The sequence below is a fragment of the Lissotriton vulgaris genome, chromosome 4_1 (genome assembly GCF_964263255.1).
Source record: "Lissotriton vulgaris chromosome 4_1, aLisVul1.2, whole genome shotgun sequence".
Classification (NCBI taxonomy): domain Eukaryota; kingdom Metazoa; phylum Chordata; class Amphibia; order Caudata; family Salamandridae; genus Lissotriton; species Lissotriton vulgaris.
Genome location: NC_141691.1, coordinates 1142755501 through 1142775188, shown reverse-complemented (window position 1 = coordinate 1142775188; position 19688 = coordinate 1142755501).

The following is a 19688-nucleotide window of genomic DNA, read 5'->3' as shown; positions in this document are numbered from 1 at the left end:
CAAGATGAAAGTTCCTGATCATATGAAAATAATAGCAAATGTCAAACTGGCTTCCAATGGTTAACTCAATGTTTAAGTCATCACCAACATGGAAAACAGAAACCATCAAAATACTCTCTTCATTTTTGGCTTCAAGATAAGGCAGAGCGGGACAACAATGTATGGATATAAGTAAGGATTTTTGTTTGACTTACTTCAACCAACCAAAATGGTTACATTACAGTACTCAATCCAAATGTTGGCTGGAACTTGAAAGGTTTTGAGGGGAAACAGGAAGGTTCCAAGGGGGCTGCTTCATTAGATTTCTTCCTGAAAGTAGAATGGCTTTCCATATACATTTCTCACAACTTGAGAACTATCGCAATTATTGTTAATCCCCTACATGTGGCTTTTAAACAATGGGATCCATTCAACAGTCAAACAAAAACTTGAATGTACCTTGAATTCATCGCACAAACTCCACCCATGCCAGATACACAAAAGCATTAGTGTAGATTTTAGAAATTAGGTTTCTGGTGGCAGAGTTAAGCACCCTGTTGAAACAAGAACCACAATCATAGTCAGGGTAAGTCAGATACACATTATACATTAACCTGTGCTCACTCTGGTAGCTTGGCAAAGAGCAGGTTGGCTTAACTTAAGAGGCAGTGTGCAAAGTATTTGTACCACACTTCAAACACTAACACCGTAAATCCACCACAAAAAGACTGCACACCAGTTTAGAAAAATAGATAGTGATTTTATAAATAATACAAGATCAAAACAGCAAAACTCCAATGAGTAGAATTCGAGATATGAATTTCAAAAAATTAAATGCAAAACTAGCGCTTAGAAGCAATAAGCGCCTCTGGATACTATTTGGTCATGCTGGACCAAGTCAAGAGCTAAGGTCGACTGTGATGGAGCACAGGCCAGAAGCAGGAGCCATGTAACGCCCGCTGAACAAAGTACCAGGGGGAATCAAGACAGGCGATACAATTGTCGCTGCTTTAGCCGTGAAAACTGCAGCTAAAGCGGCAATATTTGACTTGTTAATATGCTCTATGGAATTCCAATTGAAGCCCATGTTAAATGTGAAGGACATCTAACATGAGCTTCAATTGGAATTCCATAGAGCATATTATCAAGCCCATTATTGTGGAGTTAGCGGCAGTTTTCTGCCGCTAAAGCGGCGATAATTTTATCGCCTGTCTTGATAATATGCCCCCTAGTTCCTGGTCGTGAGATGTGGGGTGCAGCCGAGGGATGCGTCCGTGTCGTTCCTTGCCGTTGAGGTGATGCATCAATTTTCTCCACATAACGATGGCAATGCACTGGTTCTGAAGACAAAGAGCTGAAGCTGAGATGCGTTGTCAATACATCGTGTTTCTTCACCAGTTTCTAAAATAGTAATGTTAAATCCAACTTTGTTATCAAAGAGGATTTATCATTACCATTCCAATTACATAAAACATGACAGAGCTGCTCCTGAATCAGGAATTGCAGCTTAAAAGTGTAATAAGGAATCTCCAATGTTGACCTATGAGAGGGGTAGGCCTCTTAGGTGCGAAAAATGAATTAAGGTTTTTTTCACAACCAGGACATGCACAACTAAAAAGCACATGTCCTACCTTTTTGTTACACAGCACCCTAACATGTGGGCTATCTAGGGCCAACCTTAGGGGTGACATATGTAATAAAAGGAGAATTTAAAGCATGGCAAGGGGTTATAAAGCAAAATCAACAGGGCAGGGAAAACTGCACACACAGGCTCTGCTGTGACATGCCTGAAACATTTTAAGAGCTCCTTGCGCAGGTGGTACAAGCAGTGCTGCAAGCTCCCTAGCAAGATTTAATTTACAGGCCCTGGGCACAGGTAGTGCACTCTAGGGGCCTTATTTATGAAGGCCTTGCGCCACCGGTGCGTCACTTTTAACATGGGAAAAAGTGACGCACCGGTGGCGCAAGGCCTTCATAAATAAGGCCCTAGGTACTTACAGATAAATGTACCAATTGTGAGTAAGTCAATGAAACCATGTTTAAGGGAAAAGCACATGCACGTTAGCACTGGTTAGCAGTGGTAAAGGGCTCAGCGTCCTAAGGCCAATACAAAGAATACAGCAATAACTGGAGGTACGCAGGCAAAAAGCTTAGGAAGACCTCCCTATGTCTGTCAGGTTTAACAGTACACATGTAGCGTGCCTTTGATGCAAAAAAAGACACAGTGATTACAGTAGCTTTTATCATGAATGATGGTGAATGTGTTTGATAAACAGGAGAGAGGTGTAGGACTTTTTCATTCGTATGAGGGTTACCAACCACATTTCTGAACTTTCATTATGTGGACGGATGGGCTCCATAACTTAACCAGCAGGACAGAGAGACTCCTGTGGTATTATGTATAAGGACATATGGTACTAAATGATGCATTACGCTGAGACTTAATGACCTACCTCCACAGCTAGAATCATAAATGATGACACCCCAAGGAAGCCCTGCAGTAATGTCATTGTCAATGTGTACTTTCCTAGGTTGGATCACGTGAAGCATTTCTCAATATACCAACCTTTGACAGGTTTCTAAAGGACAACTCGATTGTTGAATATTCCCAAAAGGGGCCTCCTCAAGGTATCTGTAAAAGTGCACCTACGATCCTGGAATGGGGTTTCCTCCTTGTCTTGGCAGGAATCCGAGCACATAACAAGCCTTTCTCAGGTGTATGTGGAAAGCATAAATATATCACGGTACTACTACATGTCTGCTTCGGACCTTTTAGCTTGTGTCATTAAATACATTTGCTTTTCTGGTGTGGATTTCTGTATCAAAGAGGATGTTACAGCTTGGAACACAACATTAATCTTCACCTCCGGACCCCCAGTTACACCCACTGTTCCTAATATCAAGAATTATATTTATTATTTAAATCGCCTTCGTTATTACTCCAGATTAGACTTCCGGTAAGTGCTATTCAGTTATGTTTGAACCTGCACTTTCTCTAACAAAGATGATGCCCGTCACTCTAGGGTAAGCATTGGGAAAGACTGACAAATCATTATTATGAATATTGTTGCTAAATCGAGAATATCAGTATTTTAATATCATTTCAAACTGAGTAACTTAAAGGGTTATGTTGCTGCCAGTGATGAATGATGATCACCAGGGAAGATATTAGCAAATTATATTTGGGCTAAATGGGAAAAAGTGCATGTCTCAAGCATACGAAAAATGCGGAGAGCTAATAGTTTACTGCCAGGAGGTGGCACTGGAGCTCTCTATATTCTATACTGACATTTACTTTCAATTCCCTCAAATACGAGAACAGTGATCTCAGCCTTCCTTGGTAATGTAACCTACCTTCCCAAGCGTGAAAACGGTAAGGTGGTCAAAATGTGGGAGTTATTGCAGAATAGAAGAACTGAACCCTGGTTCCTTCTTATTTCAAAAGGATTCTTGGACTACCGTCAATATAACGGGTTGAAATGCACAAGAAAAAGTGTAAAATTGATAAAGAAACAGCCTTAAAAACAAAACATAAAATATTTTTCATCTGATTGACAACCAAAATACTGTATGTCATCAGCCCCCTCTTTAGGAAAGCATATGTAAACAGAACAATCCATTCACTTAAGTTAGCAATTTTGGCACTCATCAGAGCTAAAGAGAAACGAGAGATGTTTTAATTATCAAACACTTCGACTTTCTCAATGATAGGGAACCCTGGTGGATAGTTGGGAACAGGGGGGCATATTAGCAAGAACCATGTTAAAATTATCAATGTTTTAGCGGAACGGTGATAATGGGCTTGCTAATATGCCCTGTAAAATTCCAATAGAAGCCGAGGTTAGATGTCCTGCACATCTAACCTGGGCTTCTATTGGAATTCTATAATGCATATTAGCAAGCCCATTATCGCCATTTTAGCGGATAATTTTAACGAGGTTCTTGCTAATATGCCGCAAGATTTCGCCAGACAACTGATTTCTCGTGAAAGTGCAATGTCGCTGGAGTATCAGACCAAAGGGTAATGCAATGCCTTTTTAGGTTAATTTAATTCAAAATATTACATTGAGATCACTAAACGCCCCTGCACTTACACAAAAGGTACGCCGACACACCTGGTGGTTAACCCAACTGTTGACAGCATGATACAATGGTGACACATGTTCTGCCCAGTCCTGAGCTTTCCCATTTTTGGGACATCGCATGCACGTTAGTCAGAGAGGTGATGGGTGAAGTCTACCTCCGCTTACTGGAGACAAACATTTTAGGGTTGTACAAAAGAACCAAGGGGCATATTAACAAGGCCAGGCGATAATTATCGCTAAGCGCGCTTAGAGCTAGGATGATTATCGCCAGCCAACCCTGAATTTTATCACAGAGGTAGCGTGCTATCAGCAGTGCTTATCTCCAAAGCGATAAAATTCAGAGTGCAAGCTCCCAATTGTGAGATTATAGCTGGAAATACAGCGATAATCCCACAAGGTTTGGTGATAGCTTGCTGATAGGGATAGACATACTTAGCCATGATATCCACCTTTCAAAGGATATCATGCCTAAGTCAGAAAAATACCAGACGTAAAAAAGCAGCATTAACCGCGGTTAGCTCTGCTTTTTTTTATCGCTAACAGGGTTAGCGATATCCTTGAAAATAGGATAAATTTCGCTTAGCGACATTTCTCCTATTATTTTACTCTGTAATGTCCCCTTTACATCTCATTAGAGATGCAAGGGGAAGTGTAGAGTAAAAGGGTGCTAACATGAAAATCTGCATGTTAGCAACCTGTTGCTGATAGGACGCTAGTTTTATCTAGTTTTATAAGATTCAGACGCCAACTTAAAACCTACCTCTTCCCAAAGCAATAATGGTTCGTAGCCCTAGACTCTTCTTGGGCCTCTGACCTCAGCCTTTTCGGGACTCTGGAGCATTTCTTAGCGCGGGGACACACTGTCATAAGTGTAACCATGCGCTTTATAAGTGTTTTTATTATTATTATTATTATCTCTGCTTTTTTTGGCTTTTAAAGCCAAAAAAGCAGAGATAAAGCCCTTGTTATTATGCCCCCAAGACTTCTGAATTAGAAGAAAGATTTGTAAGCCTATTGTGGTTGCTGTCCAAGTGGTGATGACCCGGAAGTTCGAGCAGAGTCTACAACGGAATGTGTGGTCCAGTGAGTTGCTCAAGTGGTCTCAGGCAGAGAGTGATGTATTGCACACTATGAGATGTGCCGGAAAGTGAGGTATGTGGGAATCACATGAGGGGATGCTATGATAATTGAGCTCAAAGCTAAGGAAGATACTACACCACCCTAGACTCTCCCGCTAAAGCTACAATTTGGTTGACTCTATTTACTGTCATGGTGTGCACCAATATTGTGGACGATATCACCATTGTCTGAAAAAAAATTAGGCCCATATCTATTTAGGGGTTGTGTCGCTTTTGCACCATGAAATGTGGTGCATGCGTTACGCAACCCTAGGATGTGATTTATCAAGCTTCGTGAGGCCACTTTGTGTGGCCCTGAATGGCTTGGCAAATCCAGAATACTACAGCACAGTGCAAATCGATGTGTTACGTTACTCTGTGTCAGGGAGGTGTTCCATGGCTATTTTGTGAGGGTACTCATGCAGCACGCATGAATTTTGATGCATTCTCAGATTTACTCTTACCATTAGACCTGGGAATGCGCCAAATGTTACGACTTCCCAGGGGAGCCGTAACAGGGAGAAATATCTTTATTTCTCCTCATTACTTCCTCTTTCAATGTGCGCTGCATTCCGCAGCACACAGACAGAGGAAACTGCCTCATGGGATTCATTCCTTTTGTGCAGGAAGGTGCCCCTTAAAAGCAAAACAAACCTGCATGCCATGCAGGCACCCTTGCACCATGGCGCATGGGGGCCTACATTGGCGCTAGGCAGCCCATTCTACTGGGAAAAAGCTGGAATGCACTGTATAATGTCAAATACAGAATATTCCTGCCCTTTCCCTGTAACACAGTGCAGCAAGAAGACTTACTGCACTGAGCTGCGTTATTTTTATAAGTTTGACAATTGATTGGGGTTTTATGATTGTTATTTAGAGGACTCATTATAAACTACAGTCTAACTGAGTGTCTTTTCAGTTGAAGCACTAGAAATCCTAGTAGTATGGTGGTACTGAGACGATTTATGTCTGTTCAAATTCAGGGTACGAACTGATCACCATCCCAGCCACAAGGTTTTGTTAAATTAGAGTTGTATCTGATCTTGCCTCTCTTCATTTCATTTTGAGTAAATTTAATTTATTTCACATGGTTGGGAATGTGTTTGCATCTTTCTCTTATTTTTTTTCAATTCTTCATGTATTGCAATGGCGTGGTCACTTCATTGCGTCTTTTACAATGAGCCGTTGCATAACTATATATCTAGTTAGTGTGGTAGTTTGGCATGTAAGCATTGCACAAAAAGAATGTGTTAATCAAATGGCTGTGGATGATGTGTTAAAAGGAATGATTTAACAATGACTTAACAAATTGTAATTTTACATTCAATTTTTGATATAAAACAGATCTAAATGGGTAAATCAGGTCATACCTGCTGAAAAAAAGCCAGGAATTTATTGAAGTGAGCTGGTAAAACCTGCATGTTATTAACCAAAAAGTCAGATTACCTGCAATGGATCATACACAATAAATTTCAAACACCAATTTTATCAGGTGAGGTAAGTTCTGATAGTCCCATGAGCAGTCATAACCTGTCCTTTAGATAGAAAACAAGTCCATTCATTTACTGTAGCGGCTGCCATCGAATGGTTGGGTGGGGGAAGGGGGAAGCTGAGGAAGGCAGGAGGGCATTAATAATACATTTTAAAAAACACTTACCTGGATGAGGCCAGCCACCCTGCCTTTCCTCTGTCCTCTCGTCCTCTTCCTGGCTTCCGTGGAAGCAGGAAGCACACAGGCTCCCCATAGCTAATCACAAATCTGCAGCATTGTGATTGGTCTGAGCATTGTGGCATGACATTTTGTCCGGCCCGAGAAGGCCAGCCAAAATGTCAAGGGCACTAAATAGTGCCTACCACTACTGCCCCAGCCGCTAAACAGCCCAAAACTGACCCATCCGCAAGCAACCGAGCGAATACATTAAAAGAAAATAATAGAATTAAGTTTGTATCATTTTATTTTTCTGTTAATAATTGCTCACTAAGTGAGCATTTTGTGATTCTCCTCCGCCTTAGTGGAGAAGCTGCCCTGCTGATTTAACAAGAGTCATCATCAGCTAAATAAAGTATCTCCAAAGTTGATACAACCTGGTAAACGCCTAAAAAAAGTAAAGCTTGGCATATAATGTCCGCTCTGCTACCTTGAACTCTACTTATCACTACCATTGGCTTGAATTCTGGCATGTCCGATGTGATCATAGCATGGAAATGAAGAAGCATTATCTGATAGGCTTTCTGGAAAAAAAAATATGCCCTTTCAGAAGGAGGAGTCACAGCAACACCACGGTTGTCATCTCTGTAGATTGTGAACATGTGGCTAGCTAGCAAAAATGCTAGCGTACACTTAGATGCGCACTACTTATTAATTTGTCACAATATTTACCTATTTTCAAAACACGTTTAAACTATTAACATTTATAGTTTTCTTTTTATTTTTGCTTTCAGGATTGAAATGAAATTCAACAAATTAAACATTATTTTTTTTAGACCATACACATACAATGCATCATCATTAAAGATCATTCAGTGAGAAAAAATGTATTTTGGAATTGAAGATGTAGAAAGCCCAATGCATTTCGGGACATGCAGGTAGTCCCTTCGTCAGGGGAAGCGCTATAATCAAAAGATAATGTACAAGCACATCAGTGGGAATTCATCAACAACCGCAAACACAAAAACACAATATATAGCATCATGATCAGAGTTTCTGAATTTATGAAGAAAAACACTGTCACCAATATAATCACCTTGTCGTAATTGGCCCGCTTGGATTAGCGACTAGCTGAACCTACACGTTGTCCTCCTTAACTTGGCTATATACGATAAACGCCATTTTTGAATGTTGCAGCGGCCATCTTAGACCATGAGCGGCCTCGTGGCCGACGTGCCCTTTAGTCCTTTTTCCGTTCCACTGACCACTCTCATCTGCCCAGCAACGGCTATTTTTAGTACTGGTCAAGCCACACATGCGCAGTTCTTACTGACCCGTAAACCCTCAGGAATGTGCCGCTAACTGACCAACGGGTTTGAAACCCACCAATGAGCTGGCAGTGTTCCAAAACATGACCATATATGTCTCTAAAACTGTGTCTTAACTTAGGCCGCCTATCTTTTATTGCCCCAAAATTGTATATAAACGGGGTCACACCGGTGTTCGGTGTGATACCTCTTGCATTACCGAAGGGTGCTGTTTGAGTGTACCACCACCCCATGGGGTCTTAATAAACTTGTTCTTTGCATTTTACAGTTTCCGTGCCAACAGTTCTTGTGTGTAAGTGGGTAATCTCTGGAGCGTGTAGGCCTTGGGAACCCCGCAATACTTCAATTGGCGACCGCGAAGGGACTCATCGGCGACTCGGATGCCCGAAGGAGAGGTCGTGACGAAGGCTAGGAAATCCGCCATGGGCGCGCGCTGCCACGAGTGACCCGAGTCTTGGCTGCCACGGTGTTTTTTCCTTTCCTTCCGATCTGACCTTCCAGGTGGCGCCGGTCTCCGACTGAGTTTTCGAAGTGTCCGCATCACTGAGAGAGTGCCGTTTGGCCGATTTGGCTTACAAGACCTTGGCAGTTGGAACCTGGACAGTTGAGTATTTGGTAAGCTTTGTGTTCGGTAAGGTAGTCTTCGGACGCTTACTGAAGTCCTACGAATTGTGTTCGGTAAGGTGGTCTTCGGACGCTTACTGAAAATCTGTGCTTTGTGATCGGTGAGGACGCTTGCCGAATTCTATGAACTTTGATTTGAGTTAGCTAACATTTTGAATTTGTGATCTTTGAACTTATATGTGTAGTGCACTTCACATAGGCAGGCATGTAGAGATGTTTCTCTAACTTTGTTTTTTTCCTTTGAGCGGCACAATCGTGAGAAGAACTGTAAGTGCCATTTGGTCCGGTGTCACGCTTTCGTGATACTCTTTGAACATGCCTGTTTTTAGCACACTCCGGGGAATGTGTTGTTTAGGAGATGGTACCTCAATTAGGTTAGCGGAATCACAGCCGGCTCCCCCAGAGGGAACACCAAATAGGGAGATGTATATTAAGTTTGGCCTCCCCCCTATTATGTACGGTAAATTATGGCATAAGTACACTAAGGCCGATCCCGAATTGCAATGGCCCCTACACGGGTCGTACGATTTGAGTAAAATCCAATTTGTAGAGCAATGTATGTTTCAACGCAGGTCTAGACAAAACATGTTTGATTGTGTGCGAATGTGGGAGAAAGCGGCGCGTGAACGAATGAAGCGTGAGGTTGCCTTGGCGGACAAAGAGCAGCGCAAGGCTGCTCGGGATAAGGCTTTACAGCTGGAGGAGAAGGAGGCTCAGGAGAAGAAAGAAAGGGAGGAACGGGAGCGTAAATTGCTAACGACTGGTCAATTTCCTATTCGCCGACCACTTTATCCTGTCCTTAATAATGAAATTGATGATTTCTCTTTGTTAGATCGGTCACCGCCTCCGTACGTTACGCCGACGGCTCCAGCTGTGGATTCTGATGATGACGGGCGGGATAAGTTGGGCAAGAAGGGTGTATCGGCTCTCAGGTTTACCGCGGAGAGGTCCGCTCATTTACGTAGTTGGGCTCGCAAAGTGAATAAGCATAGTGTTACTCAGGATCAATTGATATCAGAGAAAACGGGGTGGTCGGATCTTGAATTAATGTATTTTTTGTCCAGCCTAGCGGATGAAGTTGTAAGCGCATATCGTGAGTTTTCTGATACGTTAGAGCCCAAAGTTTTGTCGGTGTATCGTGAGAATTTAGCTAAAGGTGATTTTGATCTTACAGATGTTGATGACCTGTTCAAGCATTTGATCGCGCTGTGGGATGAGACAACCCATTTGCGACAGGAACGGAAACGGAGGCAAAAGGAGTCTGAGCCGGGAAATGATGAGGCGGTTAAGGAGTGTTCTCTTCGTGGTTCAGATAAGAGCTCTGCGTTGCATGTTATGCCTATGCGTGAAGCGGCGCCTTTGTATGTTCCACCAAAAGGGGAAGGTACGGATGATGATAAGTTGTCGAAGGATGCGAAAGGGTATTTTGTGTACAATTGGGTATATACGCCATGGAATAGGGCAGATGTTATGGCACTGAAAAACTCTTTACCTGATCTCCGAAAGAACCCAGCGGCATTCTATGAGGGGGTAGAGGGGGCTATATCGTCTTGTGTGATGACTCTTGTAGATATAGATTTGTTTTTTGGGCTAATTTTACCACCTGATATGTGGAGGCAAATTCGTAAAACTAATGACGAAACGATTTTGGGGGGGACCTGGAAAGAGATAAATGCTGCAGATTTAGATAGAGAACGAGCATGTAAGCCTTGTCAGCTAATTCTAGATCTTCCGGCAGCTATTTTGCATAAATTGAAAACGCTCGTTCCTGCCAAAAAGATAGATTGGACCATGTTAACGTCGTGCAAGCAGAAACCAGATGAAACAGTCTCAGATTTCTTTACACGCTTCGAGGAGGCATTTCATGATTACAGTGGTCAATCTTTAACTGACGATACGGGTCGGCATTTGTTTGTAGATAAGTATGTGGCTAATCTCCTACCAGAGTTTGCTAAGCGATTGAAATTGAGTGAAAGTTCCTGGGCCACGGCGACCCCTGCGTCCTTGTTAACTATGGCTCAGTATTATGAGCGGCAGGAGGTGGAGGCTAAAGAAAGTGTAGAGAAAAAGACGAAGGAATTGAAAACGAAGGTGATGTTGGCGCAGGTTCGGGGAACACAGGGTAGAGGGAATGAGAGAGGTAGACGAGGTGGAGGTAACGCATCGTATGGTCGTACGGACATTGCGGAGGATCAGTGTGCTTATTGTAAGGAGTTTGGGCATTGGGCCGACGATTGTCCGGTACTTCGTGAACAGCGTAGCCAGCGTGGGCGAGGTAGTGGAAGGTCAAGAGGAGGTTATACTGGAATGAGAGGTGGAGGAGGTGATCGTAGACAGGTTGAGGAGAGGGGCCGTGGCCAGGACGAACGAAATACGTTTGATAGACGGAATCAATATCAGATTTTGGAAGGAGAGAATGTGGAACATCAGGATTATGTGCATGCATAGGATTGCGTAGGATGGGGTAAGGAATCAGTTGAAGTGCCAGTAGATCAGCAAGGTCCATATGTAACAGCGGGTATTTTGGGTTCTACTGATCAGTTTCTAGTCGACACAGGAGCTACTCGTAGCGCTCTGTCGAAAAACTTGGTTCCGAGGGCTCCCCTGTCTGGCGAAATGATTACGTGTGTAGGGTTTGATGGCACACCCTCCCCCAGCCCATTGTCCAAGCCCCTTGCACTATGCATTGACAAGTACTTTAGTTTTGGCCAATTTTTGTTATCGCCCCATACCCCAGATAATATCTTGGGCATTGACTTGCTTAAATATTTTCGAGCAACAATACGCTGCGCTCCAGAGGGAGTGCGGGTTATTCTGAATGATAACTACCCTGACCCTGATGATTGTCCTGAACATGACAGATTTTGTGTCATTTTAGATGTTCCCGCTTTGGCCTCTCTGCCGCACACGTTGTGGGCGACATCAGATACGGATGTGGGAGAGATGCGTATTCCACCAATACACATTACCGTTAAGGAGGGGGCCCCCCTACCACGAGTGCCACAGTATAAGATCTTGAAGGAAGGCGAAATTGCACTAACACACATTGTCCAGGATTTGATTTCTGCAGGGGTGGTGGAGGAGGTCCCTTATAATGTCTGTAACAGCCCTATTCTACCAATTCTTAAGAGAGACTCAGATGGCAAGATCTATCGATTTATTATTGATTTGCGTGAAATAAATAAAATTGTCATTCCCCAATACCCAGTGGTGTCCGATATTACGACCTTGCTTACATTGGTTCCTCCGACGGCCACCATTTTCACTGTTATCGACCTAAAGAATGCGTTCTTCTCTATCCCTGTCCATCCAGATAGTAGATATCTGTTTGGTTTTACGCTCAATAATAAATCATATAGATTTTGTCGAGTTCCCCAAGGATATACTGAGAGCCCTAGCATCTACAGCCAGGCTTTGAAACGACAACTAGATTCCTTTGAATTGCAGTCTGGCGTTGCGCTCATCCAGTACGTGGATGACCTTCTGCTTGCCGCCGACTCCTATGCACAATGTGAACAGAGTACGCTTGCGTTGCTTTCCTTTTTGGCACAAAACAATCACAAGGTCTCCAAGAAAAAGCTTCAATACTGTAGACCCCAGGTGACCTACCTCGGTCATCTGTTGTCTAAGGAGGGGAGGGCATTAACATCTGATCGAATTCAAGCAATTTTAGACACACCAGTCCCCCGCACGCAGAGAGATGTGCGTGCTTTTATAGGGTTGACATCTTTTTGTAGACAATGGATTATGGGTTTCTCACACATCATAAAACCTCTGCTAGCATTATTGTCCAAAACTACACCGATGCCTCTTGAGTGGACAGACGAATGTCAGAAAGCCTTTGAACAGTTGAGACAGGCCCTTTGTTCTGCACCCGTGTTAGGAACACCAGACTACACGAAACTTTTCACATTGTACGTGCATGAGAATGATGGGTGCGCGTTGTCAGTGTTAGTGCAGTTACACGGGGATAAGCAGAGACCATGTGCATACTTCTCTGCCATTTTGGATCCTGTAGCACGAGGGTTGCCTGGGTGTTTTCGAGCGGTAGCGGCAACAGCAGTAGCCATACGACAGAGTGAGGGCATAGTGTTATCACACAAACTGTTGGTGTTAGTTCCTCACGCAGTAGATGCCCTGTTAAACCAAACAAAGACCCAATACCTCACGAGTGCACGACTTACAGGATATGAGCTGACACTTTTAGCGCCACACATAATATTGAAAAGATGCGCTACTTTGAACCCCGCGACTTTATTGCCCTATCCGGCCGAGGAGGGTCAGGAAGAAAAACATCATGATTGTGTTTTCCTGACTGAGGAACAGACAAAGGGTCGTGTTGACTTACAGGATGTGCCACTTCCAGATGTGGATGGGGAACTGTGGGTTGATGGATCGTGTTTGAGGCTGCCAGATGGTACGACTTCCGCAGCATATGCGATCACGACTCTTAAGACGGTGGTTGAAACAGCTAGAATACCACAAAAATCGGCTCAGGCAGCAGAGCTGATAGCTTTAACAAGAGCCTGCGAATTGAGTGCTGGCCTATGTGTGAACATATACACAGACAGCCGGTATGCCTTTGGAGTGGCCCATGACTTTGGACTTCTCTGGAGGGAACGTGGGTTTCTGACATCACACGGAGAGCACATTATGCACGGAGAGTTAGTGCGTGATCTCCTAAACGCGTTGCTCTGCCCCAAGAAAGTAGCGATAGTGAAGTGCAGTGCCCATAAAAAGATCACGGATAAAGTGGGTCAAGGAAATGCCTTTGCAGACAGCATAGCAAGGCAGACGGCTATGTCCCGAACTAGCTCCCCTATGTACGTGGTACAATCACAGGCCGAGAGATGGAGTGATGCTAGAGCAGAGATACGGGATATTCAAAAAACAGCTACAGAATATGAGCTTGCGGCTTGGGCAGCAGAGGGGGTGCTAGATGATGAAGGTTGTTGGAGAAGCAAAGACATGGAGAAGTGGAAATTGCCTGCGGCTTATTTACAGGCGATGGTCCAGATGACTCATGGACTGGCCCATGTCGGAGCTCTTGCAATCACCCGGCTTTTAACACGAGTTTGGGAACATTCTGAGATTGCGAATACTGCAAAGAGAGTAGTGCAGACCTGCCTGGTATGCTTGCAACACAATCCTGGGAAGGGGACCCATACTCCGAAAGGAGGGTTCGTTCCACCTTCAGCACCGTTTGAAGTGCTTCAAATGGATTACATCCAACTCGAGCGCTGCAACAACCTGAAGTACGTCCTAGTGGTGGTGTGTGCTTTTAGCAAATGGGTTGAGGCCTACCCCACGAAAGACAATACAGCTTTGACAACAGCTAAGGTGTTGCTTAAGGAGTTCTTTCCTCGCTTTGGAGTTTGCAAATTTCTGTGGAGCGATAATGGGCCCCATTTTGTTGGAAAGATTGTGGAATATGTACTGAAGGGGTTAGGGATTCAGCAAAAGTTCCACGCTGTATTCCACCCTCAGTCAGCAGGTTTGGTCGAGCGGTACAATGCCACCTTGAAGCTTAAGCTGGCCAAAATCGTGGCGTCTACATCGTTGAAGTGGCCAGATGCATTGCCGCTAGCACTGCTCTCTCTTAGATCAGTACCCCACTCACGAACTGGCCTTACGCCCTATGAGGTGGTGTTTGGCTGCCCCATGAATATCTGGGGGGTGCCCAAGCCGCGATTAATACATGATGTGCCTTGTGTTATGATGAATGATTATTTGGCACGATTAACAAATGATTTGCTCTCTATTCACCAACAGGTTCGAGAAGCGCTCCCTGACAACTCTGCTGGAGAGGGCCACGATCTTCGTCCTGGGGATCATGTGATGATCCGTTCGTTTGAAAGAGCAAGCAGTCTGGAGCCCAGGTGGAAGGGCCCGAGCAGATCCTTCTGGCGACCCGCACCGCCGTACGAGTGACCAACAGGAAGCGGTGGGTGCATTCGACACATTGTCGCCGAGTCTCTCCGGATCTGGTGACTCCTGTTGTGCTGACTGATTATAAGGAGATCTTGGAGAAAGAAAAGAGCCCAGCTGTGACATCGGCCGAAGTGGAGGGAGCCTTCCCGGACCAATCTGCTACCGGAAGAGAGCGCTACAATCTACGTCCGCTATAAGAAGTTTTTTTTGTCCTTTTTTTTATGACTGGTTGGTAACCGCTCCAGGTTTGTGAAACGGAAACCGGGAATTCCAAGGGGGGGGGATCAGTTCTGCCAGAGTAGCGACACCCGTCTTGGCCCGGAGAAGAAAACAACGGCTACCTCGGAGTTCAGCACCGCATTTTTCTTTTTTAGGTATACACGTACGTGTATCTGAGACTATTTGTGAAAACTTGTGAACAATTTGTGTCATTTGAGACTTTGCACAGACTTTCTTGAACTATGGCATCAACGGCATCTCGTGACAAGAAACTGTTGGGTGCCTTTCTTTTTCTTCTAACCATTGTGGTGATAGCTGTTATAGCCTGGGTAGTCGAACTTGTGGTGCCTGTACGTGAACATTTGCTGCCGACTACCCCGGCACCGTCTGAACATTTCCATTTTACATTGCCCTTCCATGAAGAACGCCATCGCCAAACGTATTTAAAGAACAGCTTCATTCAGATTCTTCACCACACGCATAACATGACCAATACCTCTAACTGCTGGGTGTGTGGAATGTTGCCTGGGCACCAGAAGAGAGGGGGCACCCCACTTATTCCACTCCCGTTTTCGCACAATGGGTCTTGCAATGCTTGGTACACTCTCCTCTTTACTTTGAGATGGCCAACAAAAGGGGGGGTGCTTTTTCGCCTAAATAAAGAATGTCCCCATGACAAGGATGGGTTTCCACGGGCAGAGGGTACACGTTTTGAATGGGAAGAATACAGGCCTGATAATGTGTCTGCCCCACGAATATATAGCAATCAGCGAAACGTGAATGTATCCAGTGCTCATGTTATAAATGTCATTTCCACCAAAGCCGATTTATGCATCAGAAACAAGGGCACGATTGCAGTGGGGAAAAGTGAATGTAATATTACTCTCACGTTTGATAGCCCGAATGGCATTTCATTTGTTGCATCTCGAAACACCTACTTCATCTGTGGAACGAAGGGGTACCATCAGCTTCCGGTGGGGTGGTTGGGCACATGCTATGTATCGTTTGTGCTACCTCCTGTATTCATTGCCCCTCCGATGTATCATAACGACTATACTCTGTACCATGATTTTGTTTTGAACAGAGTTAAGCGAACTGTTGCTTTAGAGGACATTGATCAAACGGACACTGCATTACAACAGTATGTGGATTTCAATCTGGGACTATTCTCCTTTGTGGGGGCTGCATTGAACAGCCGGAAAATCAGACGGCTGACTCGCGTTGTCGAGGCTGTTGCGAATGACACTGCTATTGCCCTGGGGAATATTACCGAAGAACTGCAGATTTCCAGAATTGTCACCCTCCAAAACAGGATGGTGCTGGATGTTGTTTTGGCTGATCGTGGGGGGGCATGTAGAATCATCGGAAGCAGCTGTTGTGTTTACGTGCCTGATAATTCTCCATCTGTGTATGATGCGATTTCCAAGCTGCATAAGATAGCTGCCGAAATACACCCGGACAATGGAACTTGGACACTTTCTGGATGGTTCTGGTCCATGATTGCAACTTGGGGCTGGAAACTGTTGACAATTCTCTGCATACTTGTGGGAGCAATGTTCTTTATATGCTTGTGTATCCAATGTGGCCCTACCTTATGTTCAATGTGTCTATCAGCTTGCTTACCATCGAGGCGAGCTCTTGCCCATGACAAAATAATGCTACACAAAGAGGTGACACAAATTATGTTAATAGACATCGAGGACGAACATCCAGAGTATGTTCATTATGAGGTAGATTCAGCTAAACGCTAAAAGGGTCGTCTGTCGTAATTGGCCCGCTTGGATTAGCGACTAGCTGAACCTACACGTTGTCCTCCTTAACTTGGCTATATACGATAAACGCCATTTTTGAATGTTGCAGCGGCCATCTTAGACCATGAGCGGCCTCGTGGCCGACGTGCCCTTTAGTCCTTTTTCCGTTCCACTGACCACTCTCATCTGCCCAGCAACGGCTATTTTTAGTACTGGTCAAGCCACACATGCGCAGTTCTTACTGACCCGTAAACCCTCAGGAATGTGCCGCTAACTGACCAACGGGTTTGAAACCCACCAATGAGCTGGCAGTGTTCCAAAACATGACCATATATGTCTCTAAAACTGTGTCTTAACTTAGGCCGCCTATCTTTTATTGCCCCAAAATTGTATATAAACGGGGTCACACCGGTGTTCGGTGTGATACCTCTTGCATTACCGAAGGGTGCTGTTTGAGTGTACCACCACCCCATGGGGTCTTAATAAACTTGTTCTTTGCATTTTACAGTTTCCGTGCCAACAGTTCTTGTGTGTAAGTGGGTAATCTCTGGAGCGTGTAGGCCTTGGGAACCCCGCAATACTTCAACCTGGGTGTCAAAATTGTGCCAAAGGGAGTAAAAAAATAACTCACCCCGATGACAGAGGGCGAATCTCTCTGTTTCAGGGTGATTCCAAAAGACGTTCCACACAAAGACTCAAATCGACTGTCTAAAAAATTCATAATGTTCTTTCTTGGTATAATACCATTTACAACCAGATAAACCGAAAGAACCATAACCGGCGTCTCCATACCCTAAAGGCGATGTAACCAGGGCTTGATGAATAGTGTAGATTAGCTTTGTGGATTAGCTCCTTATCCTGAGTAATAACATAAATGCATACTATAAATTTCATTTTTCAATGAATTCCCAATGCAATAAGGTTTTATGCTAAGCCATAGGCGCTTACCAGAGATTATCGTATTGCCAATCTGCTTTGTTTTACTTCCAGCACTGTGTTCCTCAGAAAATGTATACTTCGCAATATCCTAAAAAGGCGTAGCATCTAGTTTAGTTACTGATAATTCGAAGAACTATTTCGATAAATATAGTCACAAACAGTCCTTACTTACAATGATATTCATAAATTCTCTGCTAACCAGCGTGCAGTCGACTCCATTACACTCGATGCATTCAAGTTTACAAACGTCAGATAAAGCGTCCGTTTTTGTCTATTGGTTGCACGACTAACGTGCTATCCCATTGGTTGAAATCAATCCTCTTTCGGTGCATCCTACCAGCTCGTGTGTCTAAACCGGCGTGCAGTCGACTCCATTACACTCGATGCGTTCAAGTTTACAAACATCAAATAAAACATCTGTTTTTGTCTATTGGTTGCACGACTAACGTGCTAACCCGTTGGTTGAAATCAATCCTCTGTCGGCGCATCCTATCAACTCGCGTGTCTGAGCAACAACCACTTTTAGCAACTACCAACTCCATTACGCTCAAGATCCTCCAGTCTACAAACGTCTTAATAAAACAATCGCCCTTCTACACGACTATCGTACAATGCCATTGGTTAAGACCAATCTACTTCCGGCACATCCTATCAGCTCACGTTTTCCCGAACGTCAACCATTTTTAGCAATTACCGTCACCATGGAAACCTCCACGCGTGCTTCCAGCTTTATTAAGTACACAGACAGTCTAGGGTTCAAGACCCACCCTATCTGTTGATTGGAAATAACGTTATAAGTGAAAAGAAATGAAAATAAGTGAAAATAAATCGTGAGAGAAAAAGAAGAAAGCAGGAGAGCATTTAAAAAAATATAATCCTAGTAATCAACAGTGAGCAACAATAACAATCAAAAATAAACATTGATTTACATGTGTGCTTACAATCTGATACAATATTTTCATGTTTGCTCTGCTCATGGTAATACTTTTTATTTGATGTTCATAAATTTGAACGCATCGAGTGTAATGGAGTCGACTGCACGCCGGTTTAGACACGCGAGCTGATAGGATGCGCCGACAGAGGATTGATTTCAACCAATGGGATAGCACGTTAGTCGTGCAACCAATAGACAAAAACGGACGCTTTACCTGACGTTTGTAAACTTGAACGCATCGAGTGTAATGGAGTCGACTGCACGCCGGTTAGCAGAGAATTTCTGAATATCATTGTAAGTAAGGACTGTTTGTGACATCGCCTTTAAGGTATGGAGACGCCGGTTATGGTTCTTTCGGTTTATCTGGTTGTAAATGGCATTATACTAAGACAGAACATTATTAATTTTTTGGACAGTCGATTTGAGTCTTTGTGTGGAACGTCTTTTGGAATCACACCTGAAACAGAGAGATTGGCCCTCTGTCATCGGGGTGAGTTATTTTTTACTTTCTTTGGCACAATTTTGACACTCAGGTGATTATATTGGTGACAGTGTTTTTCTTTATAAATTCAGAAACTCCGATCATGATGCTTTATTTTGTGTTTGCTGTTGTTAATGAATTCCCACTGATGTGCTTGTACCTTATCTTTTGATTATAGCGCTGCCCCTGATGAAGGGACTACCTGCATGTCCCGAAATGCATTGGGCTTTCTACATCTTCAATTCCAAAATATATTTTTTCTCACTGAATGATTTTTAATGATGATGCATTGTATGTGTATGGTCTAAAAAAAGTAATGTTTAATTTGTTGAATTTCATTTCAATCCTGAAAGCAAAATAAAAATAAAACTATAAATGTTAATAGTTTAAACGTGTTTTGAAAATTGGTAAATATCATGACAAATTAATAAGTAGTGCGCATCTAAGTCTACGCTAGCTTTTTTGCTAGCTAGCCACATGTTCACATTATATATATTGAGTAAGCAGGATATATTCAATTAGGTGCAGCACACAGATCGCTAGATACAAGAAAAAGCAGATTAGTTTACTTATCACATAGGAGTGCTCAGTACACACATATCTTGTTTATCATCTCTGTAGATTGGGCACAGGTCAAAACTGGATGTGTGC